This window comes from Mauremys reevesii, linkage group 11 (genome assembly GCF_016161935.1).
Source record: "Mauremys reevesii isolate NIE-2019 linkage group 11, ASM1616193v1, whole genome shotgun sequence".
Taxonomy (NCBI): domain Eukaryota; kingdom Metazoa; phylum Chordata; order Testudines; family Geoemydidae; genus Mauremys; species Mauremys reevesii.
Genome location: NC_052633.1, coordinates 52947148 through 52964400, shown reverse-complemented (window position 1 = coordinate 52964400; position 17253 = coordinate 52947148). Strand labels below are relative to the sequence as shown.

The following is a 17253-nucleotide window of genomic DNA, read 5'->3' as shown; positions in this document are numbered from 1 at the left end:
TGGATTCCTGAAGCCAGGGTTTACATCAACTGTTGCTGCCTTATAAAAGCTGTCCCACAATGCCCTGCTCTGACAATTAAATTGGTGCAAGCACTCCTGTTGAGGATGTGTACCGCTGGCACAAGGAGAGTAGTGTGGACATGCAAAAGCAGTTCAATTACTGTGGTGGCTGTATGTTAAGGTAACTTAAATCGACTTAATTTTGTAGTGTAGACTTGCCCTTAGACATCCCCACAAAGTCCTTTTTCATAGTTTTTGGAGACAAACAAAATCATATAAGCAATATTTTTGGCAAAAGGCAGGTTTGCTGCAATAGCACTGAAGTTCTGAAAATGGTCAGTGCTTATTCTGCAGTAGAGATAATTTCCTATAGCAGAATTAAGGATACGGTGAAATTCAACTGAAAGTTGTAAAAAATCTAAATTTGGGATCTGTCCTAATCCTGAAGCCCTTCTGCAGGTAAAACTCACATTGAAGTCCACGCAAACTACTCCTACATCAGGTCTGTAGGACTGGACCCTTGGCCACTGTATACTTGTGTTAGTAGCGTCAATGCCCACGTGTAGATGGGTCACCTGCTACCACCAACGTTCTTAATATTGTATCGATTATGTCTAAATTAGCAGGGTTACTTACGCCACATAAATCTAATATAATACCATTAACAAATTAACACCTATCCTGATCCTGTCTCCTTCCTAAATTCCCATTAAAAAGAAGGAGCCTTGCCAAGTGTCTGGAAAGTTAACAGTTCCAGATTCTGGCAGACAAGAGCAGGGAGCACATTCCAGAGGAGAGGAGCTCCCACAGGTAAATATGGTAGCTCCCTTGCTTCTATATTCCACTCTGTTTGCACTTCTGTTGATTGCAACTGTGATAGCATGGATTAAAGAGAGGTAACCCAGGTAACCCAGATCCAAACCATTTAGTGCTTTAAAGGTAATAGACACCATCTTGAGTTGCACCCACCATGCTACAGGCTATTACTGCAGCTTGTGGAGCACAGGTGTTATAAGTTAACAAAAAAATTTCCTTAATAAGCAAGTTCTGAATCCTGAACCAACTTTATATTCCAAATGGTCCCTACATGCAGCTCCAAACAGTGTATCACATTAGTCTAATTTAGAGGTAATAAGGGCATGGACAAGTACAATAAGAGCTTTTGCCTTTGTAGGAGCAGTCAGAAAAGTGTGCTCTTCACTGCAACTGCCACAGACCCCTAAGCTGCAAACATGACTTCCAAATAACAGACATCTATCATCAATGTCGTGATTGATGTAACTCTAAGTAATTCTTCCGGTTTCTTCCCAAAACTTACTAACAATCTCAATCTTAGCTGGATTGAGCCTCAGCCAGGTGACTTTGATCACCCAGTCTCTAACAAACACGGCTGTCAGCTCCACGTACCAAGGGGGTCAGTCATAATGGAGATATACAACAAGGTACCAGCCACATATTGCAGGTGCTATATCCCGTATCTCAGGCAGAACACTGCAGTACACTATATAATAATGCCTAGAGGTGCATGAATACTTGTCTAAAAAAACACCCTTTGAGTCCTCTTGTGCCAGAAGGAGAAAAGTCACTTCAAAACAGTTCCATTCACTGCTAAAAGGGACTGAAGATATGTCAATAATGCCTCATGTTCAACTTCATGAAAAAAGACAGCAAATTTAACAAGATCAGAATGGACATATTGTCTTTGTCCATAGCCTGGAGAATATTACTGATTAAGGGTATTAGTGCATTTTCACTCCCATAGCCAGATCAAAACCCAGAGCAACTAAGAGCAAGGAACTGTAAAGAAGGCAAATATTACCAAAGCTGTTTGACCAAACATTCTGAATGATTTTCCCAGATTATGAGATATGATACTGGTCTATATATTTTTTGGTCATCAACAGTCAGAGACATTTCTTGAGGAGGTACATTGCCAACAGCTCTTTGAGAAAACCTGGCATCCTATCCTCAGACAAAGAAGCATCAATTATCTCCACCAACAATGGGCCCGTTGTCCCAGTGCTGCCAAGAACGATATCAGTCCAGTGTACAGGTGGAGCCTGAAGCCACCATCTCCATTCAGAGTCACCAACTAAAATTCAAGCAGAGATGGAGCTGTGTTTGTCCTTTCAAGATATTCTCCATTGTCCTCAGACTTAGAAAGCTCCATCCAAATTTGAATGCTTTTATCTGCGGTGTAAACAATAAATTCCTCCACTCTTTTTTCCAGATGGCATACAGAGCAGGGCCACTGTGAGCCAATTTCCTGTGCGGCCAGCTTCCTGCCTTCTGGCCAGAAGGAGGACTTGCATGGTTCTTTTCCTGCTACTGCAGCCAGGACTCTTCAGCATCTTTCCAGCCAGTGGGGAAAGAGCTACTTCTCATCCCTCTTTCCCTCCCCTGTCTCTGTTTTTCTCCTTCCTTCTCTCTTTCTGTGTACAAAATAAATTACTGGCTGAGCTGAAGCTTAAAATCTGTCAGTACAGTTTCCTCATTCCTTTTTAATTCCACTCTGTCCATTCCTTCATTCTATCTGCTGCCTTATACCTTCTCCTTCCCCCTCATTCATTTCAGATCCCATGTTCATCATCACCTCCTCTCTCTCTTTCTTTCCCTCTCCCCATCCCACACAATCTGTCCCTTACTTCTGCTCTGTATGCCTATGTGCATGAAAGCAGAAGGAAGAAAGGATGGAACGCTCACAAGAACAAGGTCTCATCAAAGGCTGCTATCCACTCCCTCTTCTATGCAGGCTGAAGATATCCTTCACTATACGTGATATTCTGGATTCTAGACCCATCTGGAAAAAGGAACTGCAGAATCTCAAACAATAATTAAGAATATTAGAAGAAATTAAGTTATCCAAAGTTCAAAGAATGCTTGGTTCAGGCTCTTTTCAAGATTTGAGTGAAGGTTTGGGTCAGTTATTTTATTCAGACTTATACTCCCATCCCTTCGAGACCCTGAGACTTATTCTTCAGGCCATCTCAGAAATAAATCATTTGTGTTTTGCAGGAGGAGGATTCTGATAGTGCTGTATGAGTAACTCTGGACATATAATGAATGGAGATGTATTAATGGGAATATCCTCACAGGTGGTGCTGAGTGCCAGAGAGAGAGAGTGGCAAACTGAGGAGAGAGGATAAGAAAATTCTAACAGACAACAAGGAGTTAACTGCAGACCTAAAAGTTGGCAGCTGCCTTGGTATCAGTGATCATGATCTAGTTACATTTACTTTGTGCAAACAGAATATGGCACCAGCCAGTAATAGGTATATTTGGAACTTTAACAGGGTCAATTTTCCACAGCTTAAAGCAACTGTTGTCATAACTGACTGGGAACATAAATTTAAAGGGGAAAATTTTAACCAGAACTGTTGTGGTCAGGGACATCCAAAAGCCGTGATTCCACAGACGTGAAAATAGTTACAGTAGGCAAGAAACGATCCTGGTTAAAAAGAGATGTAGAAGAGGTGCTAAAACATAAAAGAATCAATATATACAGATGGAAAAAAGGGGATGTAAATGGCAATGAATATAAGTTAAAAAATGTAGGTGACTGATAAGGGAAGCTAACAGAATCAATAAAATATAAGTGCCCGGTACAGTTAAAGACAATAAGAAGGCATTTTTAAAACATATCAGGAACAAAAAAGGCCTAGGTCAAATATAGGTCTACTGCTGAACGCAGATAGTAAACTTGTAAATAGTGATGTAGAAATATTCAACACACATTTCTGTTCTATATTTGGAATTAAGCAGGAAAATGTATCCATCTCATCTGATGGTGTGAAGGAAAAGAAATTTGACCATTTTTAACAATGGCGAGGGTGAGGCAGCATATGCTAAAATTTAAAATTTTAAAATCAATAGGCCCCGTTAACTTATATCCAAGAGTCCCAAAGGAGCTATCTGAGGAGCTCTTTGTTGTTAATTTTAAACAAATCTTGGAATACAAGAGAAATTCCAAGGATTGGAGCACCACCAATGTAGTTCCAATATTTAAAAGAGGTGAAAGGGATGACTGAGGAAACTACAGACTAGTTAGCCTTACTTAGATCCTGGATAAAGTAATGGAACAGTTAATTAGGGAATATCAACAAAGAATTAGAGGCTAAAAATATAATGAATGCTAGTCAAAATTATTTTATAGAAAGTTGATGTTGTCTTTTTTTACAGGATTATGGGTCTAGTTGATAAAGCAGCTGTATTGAGAAAGTATACTTGGATTTCTCCAAGGCATTTGACTTAGTACCATATGACATTTTGTTTAAAAAACTTGCATTATGTCAAATTAACCAGGCACATATTGGATGGATTAAAAACTGACTCACTGAAGATCTCAAAATGTATTTGTTAATGGGGAGATATCGATGAGTGAGACCATTTCTAGCAAGATCCTCCAAGGATCTGTTATTGGTCCAAAGTTATTTAACTTTTTCTCCAACAATCTAAATGATTATAAAAAATCTTTGCTGGCAAATTGTATAGATGACACAGACTGGGTAGTAAATAACGAGGAGGACAGGTTACTGTTTCAGAGTGATCTGAATCACCTGGTTAAATGGACACAGACCAACAAAATGTCTTAAAACAGTCAAATGCAGGGTAATACATCTGGAAACAAAGAATGCAGTTATACCTGCAGGATGACAGCCTGTCTTGGAATGCAGTGACTCTGAGAAGGACTTTGGGGTCCTTAACTTGAGCCTTCAGTGCAATGCTTTGGTAAACAGGTCTAATGTGATCCTAGATGTATAAAAAGGGGAATATCAAGTAGAAGTAAGAACATGATTTTGCCTCTTTATACAGCATTGGTAAGACTGCTAAGAGCATACTGTGTCAGTTCTGGTATCCACACTTCAAGAAGGATGTGGAAAATACTGAAGAGAGTTCAAAGGAGGACTGTGGTGGGGCGGCTATGCCAGGCCTGAAGAAAAGGAATTAAAAGCAGCCCTGGAGAGGGCTGCAGCTGTGAAGGTAGACTGGTTGGGAAAGCAGCCACAGCTGTGGCCAGCTTAATCAGGGCCCAGCTGACCCTTATAAGAGGGCTGTGGGCCAGAAGCCAGAAAGAGTCTCTTTCTAGCTTCTGAGAGAGAAGTACCCGGCTGCCTGGGAGCTGAGAAGGGTACCTGAGGTGGAGCATGCTGGGGAAGGGCAGAGGGAGCTGAGGAGCTCCAGCCTAGTAAAACCCCAGACTGCAGGCCTTGAAAAGGGCCTATGAAAAGGTACTGGGGCTTCAGAGGGGCAGCCCAGAGATAGGCAAAGGCAGCAGGTCCTAACCCCCTTGCCAATGATGAGTGGGTGACAGACTGCAGTCTGCCCCAGTAAGCAGGGGCTAGATGATGACTGGCAGTTGCCACTGAGGCAAGGAGGGGATAGAGGGTTTGGGGTTCCCCTGGGAGGGGAGACCCAGATTGTGGGTTACTCCTGGGGCAGAACCCTGATATAGAGGGGCAGCGGGGTCCAGGAGGGACACAGGGGGCTAGCAGCAGGTGAGACACTGGCCTGCAGAGGGCGCTCTGGGCTGGAAGAGCTAATTCCCAGGATGACCAGCAGGAGGCACTGCGCTGGTGAATTGTCACCCCACCACAAAGACTATAAAAAATGATCCAGGGTTGGATGTGAGACTTGAGGAGCTCAGCTTATTCAGTTTATCAAAAAGAAGGTTCTGAAGTGACGTTATCACTGTGTATTGGCACTTACGCGTGGAAAAGAGATTTTATAGTGGGTGGTTTTCAACCTTGCTGACACAGGCATAACAAGATCCAATGGGTGGAAGCTGAAGTTGGACAAATTCAGCTTTGAAATAAGTAGCAAATTTCCTAGCAGTCATGGTAATCAAACATTAAAACAGTTTACTGGGGGAGGTGGTGGATTCAGCATTGCTTTTGTAGTCTTTTAAAATGAGATTAAATATCTTTAATCCAGCTTCTGGGAGAAATTCTGTGGCCAAGGGTGGGGACTGAGCTGGATGGTCATGAGTGATCCCTTCTGGCTTTGGAATCTGTGAATCTGAGTCTGCCTGTTAACCTCTTTATTCATGGGCTAGGGGAGAAAAGTATTGCTTTCCATACACTAACATTTGCAGCTCAGCATTAAAACAATGACTATAATCAAATCTCATGCCCAAGGGCTTCATCCAGGTGCCTGCAGGGGTCAGGAAGGAATTTTTTTCTCCAGTGCAAAATTGGCCAGATGTATTCTGATTTTTTCCCCTCCCTTTTCTGAAGAATCAGAGATGGGCCACAGCTGGAGAATGTTCACCAGATGGCGTGGACCAGTACTCTGAAGTGATATGGACAATCATCTTTCTTAGATACCTGGCTGGTTCTTGTTCACATGCTCAGGGTCAAGCTGATTGCCAGATTTGGGGTCATGAAGGAATTTTCCCCCAGGTCAGACTGGTAGAGACCATGGGTTTTTCTACCTTCCTCTGCAGCCTGGGTTGTGGGGTGCATGTTAGGATCATCTGGTCATATCTCACCTAATCAGTTTCATGCCTTTGCAGGGGCCTTGGGCACTAGTGCACTTCAGTCTCTCCTGTTTTCAGTTTGTGGCACGCAGCAGTTTAATCTCCTAAAGGCTGAATTGCTTTTGTCTAACTCAGTAGAAAAATATGTGGTTGAAATATAATGGCCTGTGTTATACAAGAGGGTCAGATTATATGATCCAATGGTCCCTTCTGGCCTTAAATTCCATGAAGTCTATGATTGACAGGATTATGGGGTGGACTTTATCTACACTTGTGTCCAACTCTCAGATGGGGGGAATATAATAACTAGTTATAACTGCCATTCTTGTTGTTTTAAACAAACCATCAGTATGTACAGGGATGTCAGGGATTGGCTAGATAATATTTTCATGTTTTTAAACCTGTATCAGGTGGTTGGAATATTAAGTAGAGTTTTATCACTAGTCACACTTTCAAAATCAGCCCAAGCCCTGATAACCAGGCCACAGTATGTAAAGCTCCCTGTGAAACAGGAATTTACTTGCTGGGCTATATTCTTCCTTGTGCTGCACTGACAGTTTTCATAGAATATCAGAGTTGGAAGGGACCTCAGGAGGTCATCTAGTCCAACCCCCTGCTCAAAGCAGGACCAATCCCCAGACAGATTTTTGCCCCAATCCCTAAATGGCCCCCTCAAGGATTGAACTCACAACCCTGGGTTTAGCAAGCCAATGCTCAAACCACAGAGCTATCCCTCCCCGCAAAGGAGTCAGAAAATTGAGTGAGCCTCTCCTCTCACTCTCATGCAGCCAATCTCTCTAGAAATGGAATGAGAGGGAAGACCAGCTCACATGCTGGATCATGCATCAAATCTAGAAGGAGACATGGTCTGCCAGCTAGTGACTCTGCTTCAGCCAGCTAGGGAACATACTTATCCACTTCAGAGCAACAGCAAAGAGCACCTCACAGTCTGATGCCAGGGCTTCCCTTAAGCCATGTAAGCCTGTAACTGGACATCTTGCTGGCACCACTCCAGGACCTCTAGCACTGAGACATTCTCTGCACTGTAACTCAGCCCCTGGGAACCTCTGGCATGTCTCTCTTTCTGTATCCTGTCTGCTGTAACACAAGACTCAAGAACCTCTGGCAACAAGACATAACTCTGTCCCCTTCACTATACTGCAGGTCTCAAGCACCTTTGGTACCACGGTACAACTGTAACTTCCATCGCAAGCACCTCTGCCCATACAGCTCCTTCAGTTAAAAGGCATGAGCTTGCCCATGTCGTTTAAAGGAATGAAACTACAGAAATGTACTGCCCACAGACAGGTTATGTGTAGGTAGTCGTGAGGGAAGTTGTTTCCTCCTGGCCTGATATGAGATCTCCAAATATGGTAGGTTATTACAGAGTCTCCGTGCTAAACCTCCTGAGTAGAGTCTGCCAGCTGTGCCTAAGTGAAGTGAATAATATTCTCTGATGTGAATTTTCTGTCCTTTTTCTCTTTGCAGATGGCTTTACTTCTGAATTGCCAAATTGAAAGAAACCAAAAAATGCTCTTAAGATGTCACAACAAACATATAGACCTTCAGGACTCAAGCTACACCGCCTTCAAATCCCTCCTCAAGACCCACTGCTGATGTGATGCCTACAAGAAATCAGCCAATGATTGACAGTTAGGTCAGAGGCAAAAACAGCGACAGGCCATCAGGTTGTCATGTCACCTAGCCTACATAACTGCAATCAGATTAGCATTGCCTTCATCCTCTACTTAACTTCCCTCTTATTGTTTGTTATACTTATTCACGGCAACTTGTTTTAGATTGGAGTGTAATCTCTTAGGGGCAAGGGTTATGTCTTCCTACCTGTTTATCCAGTACCTAGCACAATCCCTGATACTGATGGTGTATTTGGCACTACTGAAATGCAAATAAAAAATAAACCACTGGTGCTTGGAAACAGACTCATGGAATACAGTCTTGCTCTGTGATACACCCAACCTAGACACCACTGTGATATCGCACAAGAAACTTAAATATAGGTAGACTATACATCAGCACACCTTTTGTAAGATCAGCATCTCCAAAAGCAGAGCCAAGGCTACAGTATCATAGTTAGTGGATCTTGGACAACACAATGACCCCACCCAACTCTACCACCTTTCCCAGAAACAAATTAGCCTGGCCAGGGGCGGCTCTAGAAATCAGGCTGCCCCAGGCAGCGCGGTGTGCGCCCGCCCGCTTCTCCCCCTCTCCGCGGTTCCCTCTTCCTCCTTCTCTCCCCGTTTGAGCTCCACGGGGGGGCGACGGGCGGGACGGACCAGGCAGCCGACCGCATGCTTGCACGAGCCGGGACCACGGCTCGCCCGGAACAGCGGACCTCCGTGACCTCGCGGCGGACGGTTCGGCGGCGCGCCGCAGTGCGCGCCGCGCCGAGCGCGAGCCGCGGAGCCGGCGCGGCGCGCGGGCGCGGCGCCCCCTCGCAGGTCGTCGGCCGCGGCTCCGGCCCCGCTCGCCCGCAGGCGGCCGCGTGTCCTCCGCAGGCGCCCTGGCCTCAGCCCTAGCCGCCTGCGCCCCCTAGGCCCAGCTTGTTTTGCTGAGCCCTTGGCTTGAGCCTAGCAATACTTCCTGCAAAATCAGTGACACGCTTTCAACAGTAGTGATTAGTTTCTATTTTCAACACTAGCTTCTCAAGGAAAGGGCTAGAATCTTACTATTTAACTATTAGATGAGATTATCCTTTACATTGATAGATTTTCCCCAAAATAAGAAGTTATTAAAGGATGGACTTTACAGGCCCTGTATACTTCAAGATTGAAAAAAAATTCTAGAGACAGTGCAAATGCCCATGTATTGGGCAATCAAGCAAAATTCCCATTGAAATAAAAACTAAGAAAGGGCTGCAGGATTTGGCCCAGTATTTTATTTCCATCTTAGTAAAATGAGCTGCCTTTTAGAAATCTAGCACCTTCAGAGAGTCAAGAGAAAAAGACCTTTCTATACTTGTAACTAAATGCCTCTGGTAAGATTAAATACTGTAATCACTTTTCATGCATTTTTAAAATGTTAATTTTTGTTTGAAATATTTAAATGATTTTCTTATATCTGTTAATAAATAATCTCATACCTGTGCATATATTGCTGGCATACACAGCAAAAATGATTGCTATGAATTTTAATTCTTTGCTATGCCATGTAGGAGGTCACAGCTATCCATTAGGTGGAAGATTAAGGGTAGAGATGGAATGGATCTCATTTCTAAGAGATTAAACTGTTTCTGAAACAGGATCCCATCTAGATGATGGATGGTTGATGCCATCATATGGTGTTTTATAGGCTGCTGTTAAGTGAAATTTTGTTTCTCAAGGGGGCTCTGGTTTAGGCTTGTAAGAATGTTACTGTCAGTTTTCACTTCTGAGATATTTGGAATGACTATAAAAAGCTTTTTAAAGCAGAGCAGTCCATGTGAACCACAGTAAAAGTAGTATTTTGGGCAAAGAAAGATAGGAAGTATATGACCATTTTGCTCCATGAACAAGCCCTATGCATATTAATTCTGTTCACTGAAGATTAGGGGTCTTGCGATTTCATTGAACTTACTCTGAAGGCTGCTGAAACCCTCTTTGTAGAGCAGATTTAATTGTATATGAACTGTTTTAGAGGACATCTGGTGTTAGAGATAACAATAGCCTCAATATGTAAGATGTTTTACTGTGATTTTCCTGCCAGGATTATAAAATCCATTGTTAAGTGAAGTCTTAATGGAAAATGTTACACTGAGATGATAGCACATGTGTGTAATTTTTTTAATTAAAGACAAAACAACAAGTGGCCCTGTAGCCTGTAGAGCATGTGCATGTTAGATAAACTTAAACACATTGTTTGAGAGACAGAGAACTTTCAGAAACAGACCATTGTATTCACTAGTTCTTTAGATGCCGGCAAGCCATCCCTTTGCTGACATTTACTGAAATATTATTTCAGCTGGGAAAGCAACTACATGATTTACAATGACTCTGGGTCTGCTCCAAATCACACTGAAATCAATGGGGATCTTTCTATGTAGTTTAATGGGAGTTGGATTGAGCCCTTTGAGAGTTGGAAATAAGCATAAATCATTATACTTTTTTAGCAGAAGTTCATGATTTTACACTCAGGTCCATCATCTTATTTCACATGGCTTTAAGCCTGTAATGGTATAATCCACCTTAAGGACAAATACTAGCTTTCCACCACCAAGAATATAAACTACTATTTTCAGTCCAGGAAGTCAAGTCACTGGGGATTCCCACAAAGAAACAATGTGACAGACTAACAACCCCCTCCTACCTCAAAAAAAACATTTTTATGACCAAACTTCCCTCTTCTGTTCTTGTATTAATGCCACTGTAACCAAAAGATTAGCCTCCAAGTTCTCAAATTTCCTTCCTGTTTTTCTCTCCCATCTCCAATTTACAGTATTTCATGCTATTTAATTTGTGGGTCTGTAAATGTGGCTAAAGTTCTCTTTAGCACAGTTTATCCAAAATAGCAGAGTGCACCGACAGTAAAGGAGTAAGTCCCTCCCTTCCATTAAAAACAACCTCAATACTACCCTGGAAGCTCATTTATCTTACATGTACAAATCCAGCTGCACATGGGAAAATGGGTGCATAAAGAGAAGGCATGTACGCACAGTATTAAGAAGGGAAGTTTAGACATGCCCAAAGCACAAGTGTGAGAAAGTTGGGCACAAATGTATGGGATACGTTCCAAGGATGGCCTAAAAGACAGGCACATGCACCTGATGTAGCACACAGTATGAGATAGATACACACACACACATACAGTGGAGGTAGGCTAGGTGGAGTTTGTTAGTGTGAGCCTCCTATAGGCTGCCTGGTCAGCCACTGACATACATAGGTGGCATCATCTGAAATGAGACTCATATGCTATTTGAATTTGGTGGAGAGGAGACGGGGGTGGGGAGAGGACAGAAGTGCTGGGGAGAATAGGAAGAAGAGAAGGTGAAGAACCAGAAGAGAAGGAGCAGAAAGTGAGCAGTCATTGCTACAAGCCAAAATACTACATCTGTTGGTACTGATTCAGATGAGAAAAAGGAAAAGGAAATGCTTGTACCCTGGGAACAAGGCTAACAGACCATGCTTTAGTTACATGAACATATTAAAGATGCTGGTATTCCAGAGGTACCGCCTGGATAGTCACACATGATCAATCACCTCTGTGAGGACCTGCTAGGGGACGAGTACAGACAGAGCCAGCTGAGGTATATTCTGCCTATAGCAGTCAACATCACCCCAGACATGAGTGTCCAGCCCACATGAGAATTCCAGGGAAACATGGAAGACATTGTTACAGTCAGCCACATCCACATACAGAGATTAACTCCTAGTTGCCCTGCTCAGGAGAACTAATTATTATATTAGCTTTGCTAGGGTGAGACATCATCAATGTATTCATTTACTTGTCAATGTATTCATCACTGAAATGTGGCTGCTTCTTGGGATCTCCCTTACCATACTGCTCTCTCCTCACCACCATAGGTCCAATGGCAATAGAAGATGCCATCCTGTCACTTTGCAAGTGTGACCAGACTGCTGCAGCTTGAATTCCTCCTATACATGCTGGATACGTATTACATAGTTAACTTTTGATACGAGTTATTATATGCTAACACACTGGACCACAAACCATCCTTTACTCTGTATTTGTACAGCACTTAGCACAATAGAACCCAGCTCCTGTGTGAAGCCTCTGACATTACTGTAATAAAAATAATAATGGAATTGCCACAAGCTCCTGTGAACCTAAGATGATGGGCACTCAGGTGTGGAAAGTACTCATTAGGCCTACTATAAGGCATGAATTTTCCCATGTGTGCCCCTAATGGCCACACACATGATTTATAGCCAGGGGGATTTTAGGTGCCTGCAAGCTGATAAATGCCTGCATTGTACTAGGTGTCTGCAGAGTTTGCGCTATAAAACTGGGTGTGCAGCCAATATCACAGCACAAACCTTGCAAGTATCTAGTACAATGAATGCACCTAGCAATCAAGTGGAGCTAAGTCCCGTGTTCCTACAACCAAACATAGCACAAGACCTGCAGGCATCCAGCAAAATATGAGTATTAGGAATCAGGGCCTGCTACAGAGCTAATCTCCAGGCAAATGCATCAGTACAGCTGGCCTGCAGCAGATTTCCTGAGTAGCTGGAGGAGCCAGCAGGCTGGCTCTTAAACAAGCAGTTTGCTGGCTGCCTAATGTTTGTGCCTACTAGTGTGTTTGCTCTAGCGTTGCTGTGTTCCTGCCTCACCCTCTTATCTTGAACCTCTGCTTGCCTGATATCCTGCTCGCTCCAGTTCCTGATCTCTGGCTTGGCCTGTGGCTTTGGCTTCTGACAAATGACTGTGGCTTGATCCTTGGTTCTGGTATCCAGTTCCTGCCCTCTGGTCTGACCTTTAGCTCTGGCTTCCAACCACTGATTCTAGCTCTGATCCTAGTGCTTGGTTCCTGATGCCTGCTCTGACCATTAGGCTAGACTGCCCTCATCCCAATTGGATAACCGTGTGTAGCAATATGCGGACACCTCCTATCGTCCTGCATCTAAGGCTGTGAGAAAGTGCATACATGCTTTTTTAAAGTATTTTCAGATTTTTACACAAGGTCTTCAAAATTAGTTTTCTCTGAGTGAGCACGTTAGTGTGAACTTTAGTATCCCAATGTGAACACACAACTGTTTCTTTGGTAATCTGGCCCACAACCAACATATTTATATAGTGACCAATATATTCTTAACTCTACTGGGATCCCATAGCTAAAGACCAAGGCATGGGGTTAAATAAAATTATTATCAGTGGCTTAACTTGTGAGAACATCTGTTTTGACTGGAGAAATAATAGCCCATTGGAAATAAAATCCTAGTTCATATAGAAGATTACTCAGTGCTCTCAGGCATGTATGGCTAAGAATGAGATCAATCCAGCTGCACAGAAGGATTTTTCCTGAGTTGTCCAAACAGGGTTAACACCCTATTCTGCGATTATTTCTGGTGAGGTCTGAGCTCCACAGGCAGAATTCCTTACTTGGTCACATCTCCCTACCACTGACCTATTAAACAAAAGCTTCCACTACTTTCTGCACCTCTACATGGCTTAAGGTTACAACTACTTACAGTATGTCTCGTATAAGTACACCATCTGGCTAATATACGCTGAACACTCAGTATCCACTGCGTCAGGGCTGACCACAAAACCACCTCTGAAACTCATAAAGTTAGCAATTTCTCCACGGATTTCCCTTCTGATCCAACGTACAGCCTTTATGATTCATGTTTGCTACAATATCCTGCTTCAGGCCCCAAAAAGACATTCAGCAATACATTGAAATTTTGATAGCTTGCTAGCTTTGTTTACCATCTAATTTACATACTCTTAAAGCCCTTCAAGTTCATCTGAAATCCAAGTGTTTAAAGAAAAAAGTCATTGCATGGTACAGCGAACAGATATTTTTAGATACTACTCAGCCAGTTACAGACCAAACTAACAATCTTATGAAAGACTCCTTACATGTGCATATATTTTTCTTGATTCAGATTACGTCAATGAATTTAGCAGTGCCAAATTGTTTTCTCCATCCCAAATGAACCAAAAGTGCATTCAACTCTGGCAAACACTTTCACACATACAGCCTAGTTGACACTAAGTGACACCACCTCATCATTTTCCATTCCCCCAGACAATATAGCTTGGCAGAAACTCCCAATCAAACACTAGAATGGCAATTCGTCATATCTAGAGAGTGTTCACATAGCTATAATCTGCTCATGAACAGAAGAAAGTATTAATGACACACACACACTTAGTATTCCTCCAGTGGCCTGTAGAAGTCCCTAACCTTCCTGGCTAAATTTAAATCTTCTGAACAACCACTTCACAATCTTTCTAAAGATTTACACACACACCCAAACATGTCCTGCTTACTCCAACATTCTATAATAGTGTGCACAAGATTCAACTGGATAAAGCACTCTCTAGAGATGTGTGAAATATTCAGAATGAAATTTAAAATACTTGAGCTTTAAAGAATTTGCACATTTCATTGTGAATCCATAAGTGGTGACACTTCCATGAAATATTTTTGCTAAAACAAGCCCAATTGTGCGTGAAATTGATTTCACTGGGTTGTTTTTAAGTGCAATTTGCATTTTTTCACAGCCAAATTACCTTTTTCTTGAAATGTTATGGGAGCAAAAACAGGTCAAGCAAAACTGCAGAAAATTTCAGAAGGAATCTCACCAAGCCCAAAATTTTCAATAGTGGGTATATCAAATTATGATCCTAAATTCATATTGAAGCACCAATTTTAAGGGTGTTTCCAATGAAGTTAATATGAATTGTTCACCACCTTTGAAATCAAATCATTTACTTACCATCCTAGCTTTTGGTATCCATTTCTGAAAATTTTGGCCTAAATGTACTCTATAGTTTCATGCAACCTATTTCTACAGGTCATATCTTTCATGCCTTCTCAAAAGGGGAGCTAAACAAAGGCATCTCATATATAAAATCATATGTCTATTCGTGAATTTGGGAGTGTGCATATATATTTTCCAAGCACTATCGCATTGGTAGACAGACTAGATGTTACTCTAATAGGATTAGGCAACCTTTCAAGGATGTCAGTAAGTCATTTTATACAGTTCCACATGGGAAATTATTAGTTAAATTGGAGAAGATGGGGATTAATAAGCAAATTGAAGGGTGGATAAGGAACTGGTTAAAGGGGAGACTACAATGGGTCATATTGCAAAGTGAACTGTCAGGCTGGAGGAAGGCTATCAGTGGAGTTTCTCAGGGATCAGTCTTGGGACCAGTCTTATTTAATGTTTTTATTAATGATCTTGGCACAAAAGTGAAATTGTGCTAATAAAATTTGCAGATGACATAAAGTTCTGTATTCCCAATACAGAGGAAGACCAGAATATCATATAAGCAGATCTAGACAACCTTGAAAACTGGAGTAATAGAAATTAGATGAAATTTAATAGTGCAAAGTGCAAGGTCATGCACTTAGGGACCAACAACAAGAATTTTAGCTATAAGCTAGGGACTTATCAGCTGGAAGAGACAGAGGAGGAGAAAGACCTTGGTTTATGATATTGATCACAGGATGACTCTGAGCTGTCAGTGTGATGTAGCCATGAAAAAGCCTAATACAGTCCTAGGATGCATCAGGTGAGGTATTTCCAGTAGAGATAGGAAAGTGCTAGTACCATTATACAGGGCACTGGCAAGACCTCCTCTGGAATACTGTGTGCAATTCTGGTCTCCCACGTTTCAGAAAGATGAATTCAAACTGGAACAAGTGCAGAGAAGGGCTATTTGGATGATCAGAGGAACTGAAAATCTACCTTATGAGAGGAGACTCAAAACGCTTGCCTTGTTAAACCTAATCAAAAGAAGGCTGAGGGTAGATATGGTTGCTCTCTATAAATACATCAGAGAGATAAATACCAGGGAGGGAGAGGAGTTATTTAAGTGCCATTGTGGACACAAGAACAAATGGATATAAACTGGCCATCAACAACAGTAGGCTTGAAATTAGACAAAGGTTTCTAACCATCAGAGGAGTGTAGTTCTGTTTTCCTTGCAAAGTCAGTCAGGGTCAAATTCTGTATCTTCACTCTGACTGAGTAGTTCCTTTCACCTCAAATAGTTCCAGTCGTTTCAGCTGCATTGCTTGAGGAGTGAGATGCTACTCAAAGTGAGTAATGGTGGTTGAATTGGGATGCTTTAGGATTCAACACAGACCAGTGAAGGGATTGTGTCACTGCCTGCCCTGCAACTCTGGATGCCTTCAATGCTATGCTGCTGTAGCTCACAGTCCTGAAACAGCAGCAAGCATACAAGCATGCAGGTCACACCTTGACTTCCTCTGCCCAGTTACTCTTTGTAGGGTGGCCCCAAAAACCCCACTCGAATTTCAGGAAAACCATCTCTCTGCAGGGTCCAGCCCTCTCACTGACCACTAAAGTTAAATTCATTGGTCCTTTAAAAAGACACTACACCACAGCTCACTAATTTAGCTGGGATTTGTCAAACACTCCTATTTCAATCACAGCACTGTATTGGTTTATAGTGAAAGTAAAACAAATTTATTTAGCAATAGGCATAGGATTAAGTGCTGTAAAGTACAAGGAATAAAGATAGAAAATATACTTCTAAGACAAAAACTTAATTTCAGCAAGTTACAATCTTTGCCTAAGCAGGTTTCTTACCTAAACTCAGTTGAACCCCGCTTAGTTGAAGGATCCAATATTCTGTGATTTCAAAAGCTCTGGCCCCTTTAATATCTGAAGTGATGGATACCAAAATGGTTTTCTGTGTCTCCTTATATCTCCCAAAGTTCATTGACCTGTTATAAGAGGCAGGGAGGCTTCCTGCTGTTCTTCCCTTCTTGTTGACTTCCCATCCCCCCTGCATAATGCTTTGTTTACACTGGAGACAGGTAATGAATCTGTTTCTCCCTGTGACTTTACAGCATATTATCAGTAAGTATCTACAATTCCTTATATAATGTTAATGCATACATTTCACAATGATATTCATTAGCAGCATGTCACAGACTTTCATAAAAAAACCTTACTTAATACACTTTTATAATACAGTTATATTTTATACAGTCAGTTGATTCAATTGCTTATCATTTGAGGTTCAGATCCCCTGTCTTTATAGCCCAGTAAACCTCTGAAATTTACTATTTGAAAAGTAAACCCAGATCAAGCTTCTCTCTCCTGCTGGGG

The 17253-nt window shown here is 42.1% G+C and overlaps 2 long non-coding RNA genes across 3 annotated transcripts in view; one reads left to right on the top strand and one right to left on the bottom strand.

Moving 5' to 3' along the window:
- Positions 1-16916, bottom strand: part of LOC120375203 — a 55609-nt gene extending 38693 nt beyond the window's left edge. For both annotated transcript variants that reach the window (XR_005586507.1, XR_005586508.1), the window contains exon 1: positions 16729-16916. This is a non-coding gene — a long non-coding RNA (uncharacterized LOC120375203). The remainder of the gene's footprint in view (positions 1-16728) is intronic.
- On the top strand, positions 5089-8523 carry LOC120375201. The gene is made up of 2 exons (XR_005586502.1): positions 5089-5228; positions 7964-8523. It is a non-coding gene; the product is annotated as an uncharacterized LOC120375201 (long non-coding RNA).
- Positions 16917-17253: the final 337 nt, after the last annotated feature.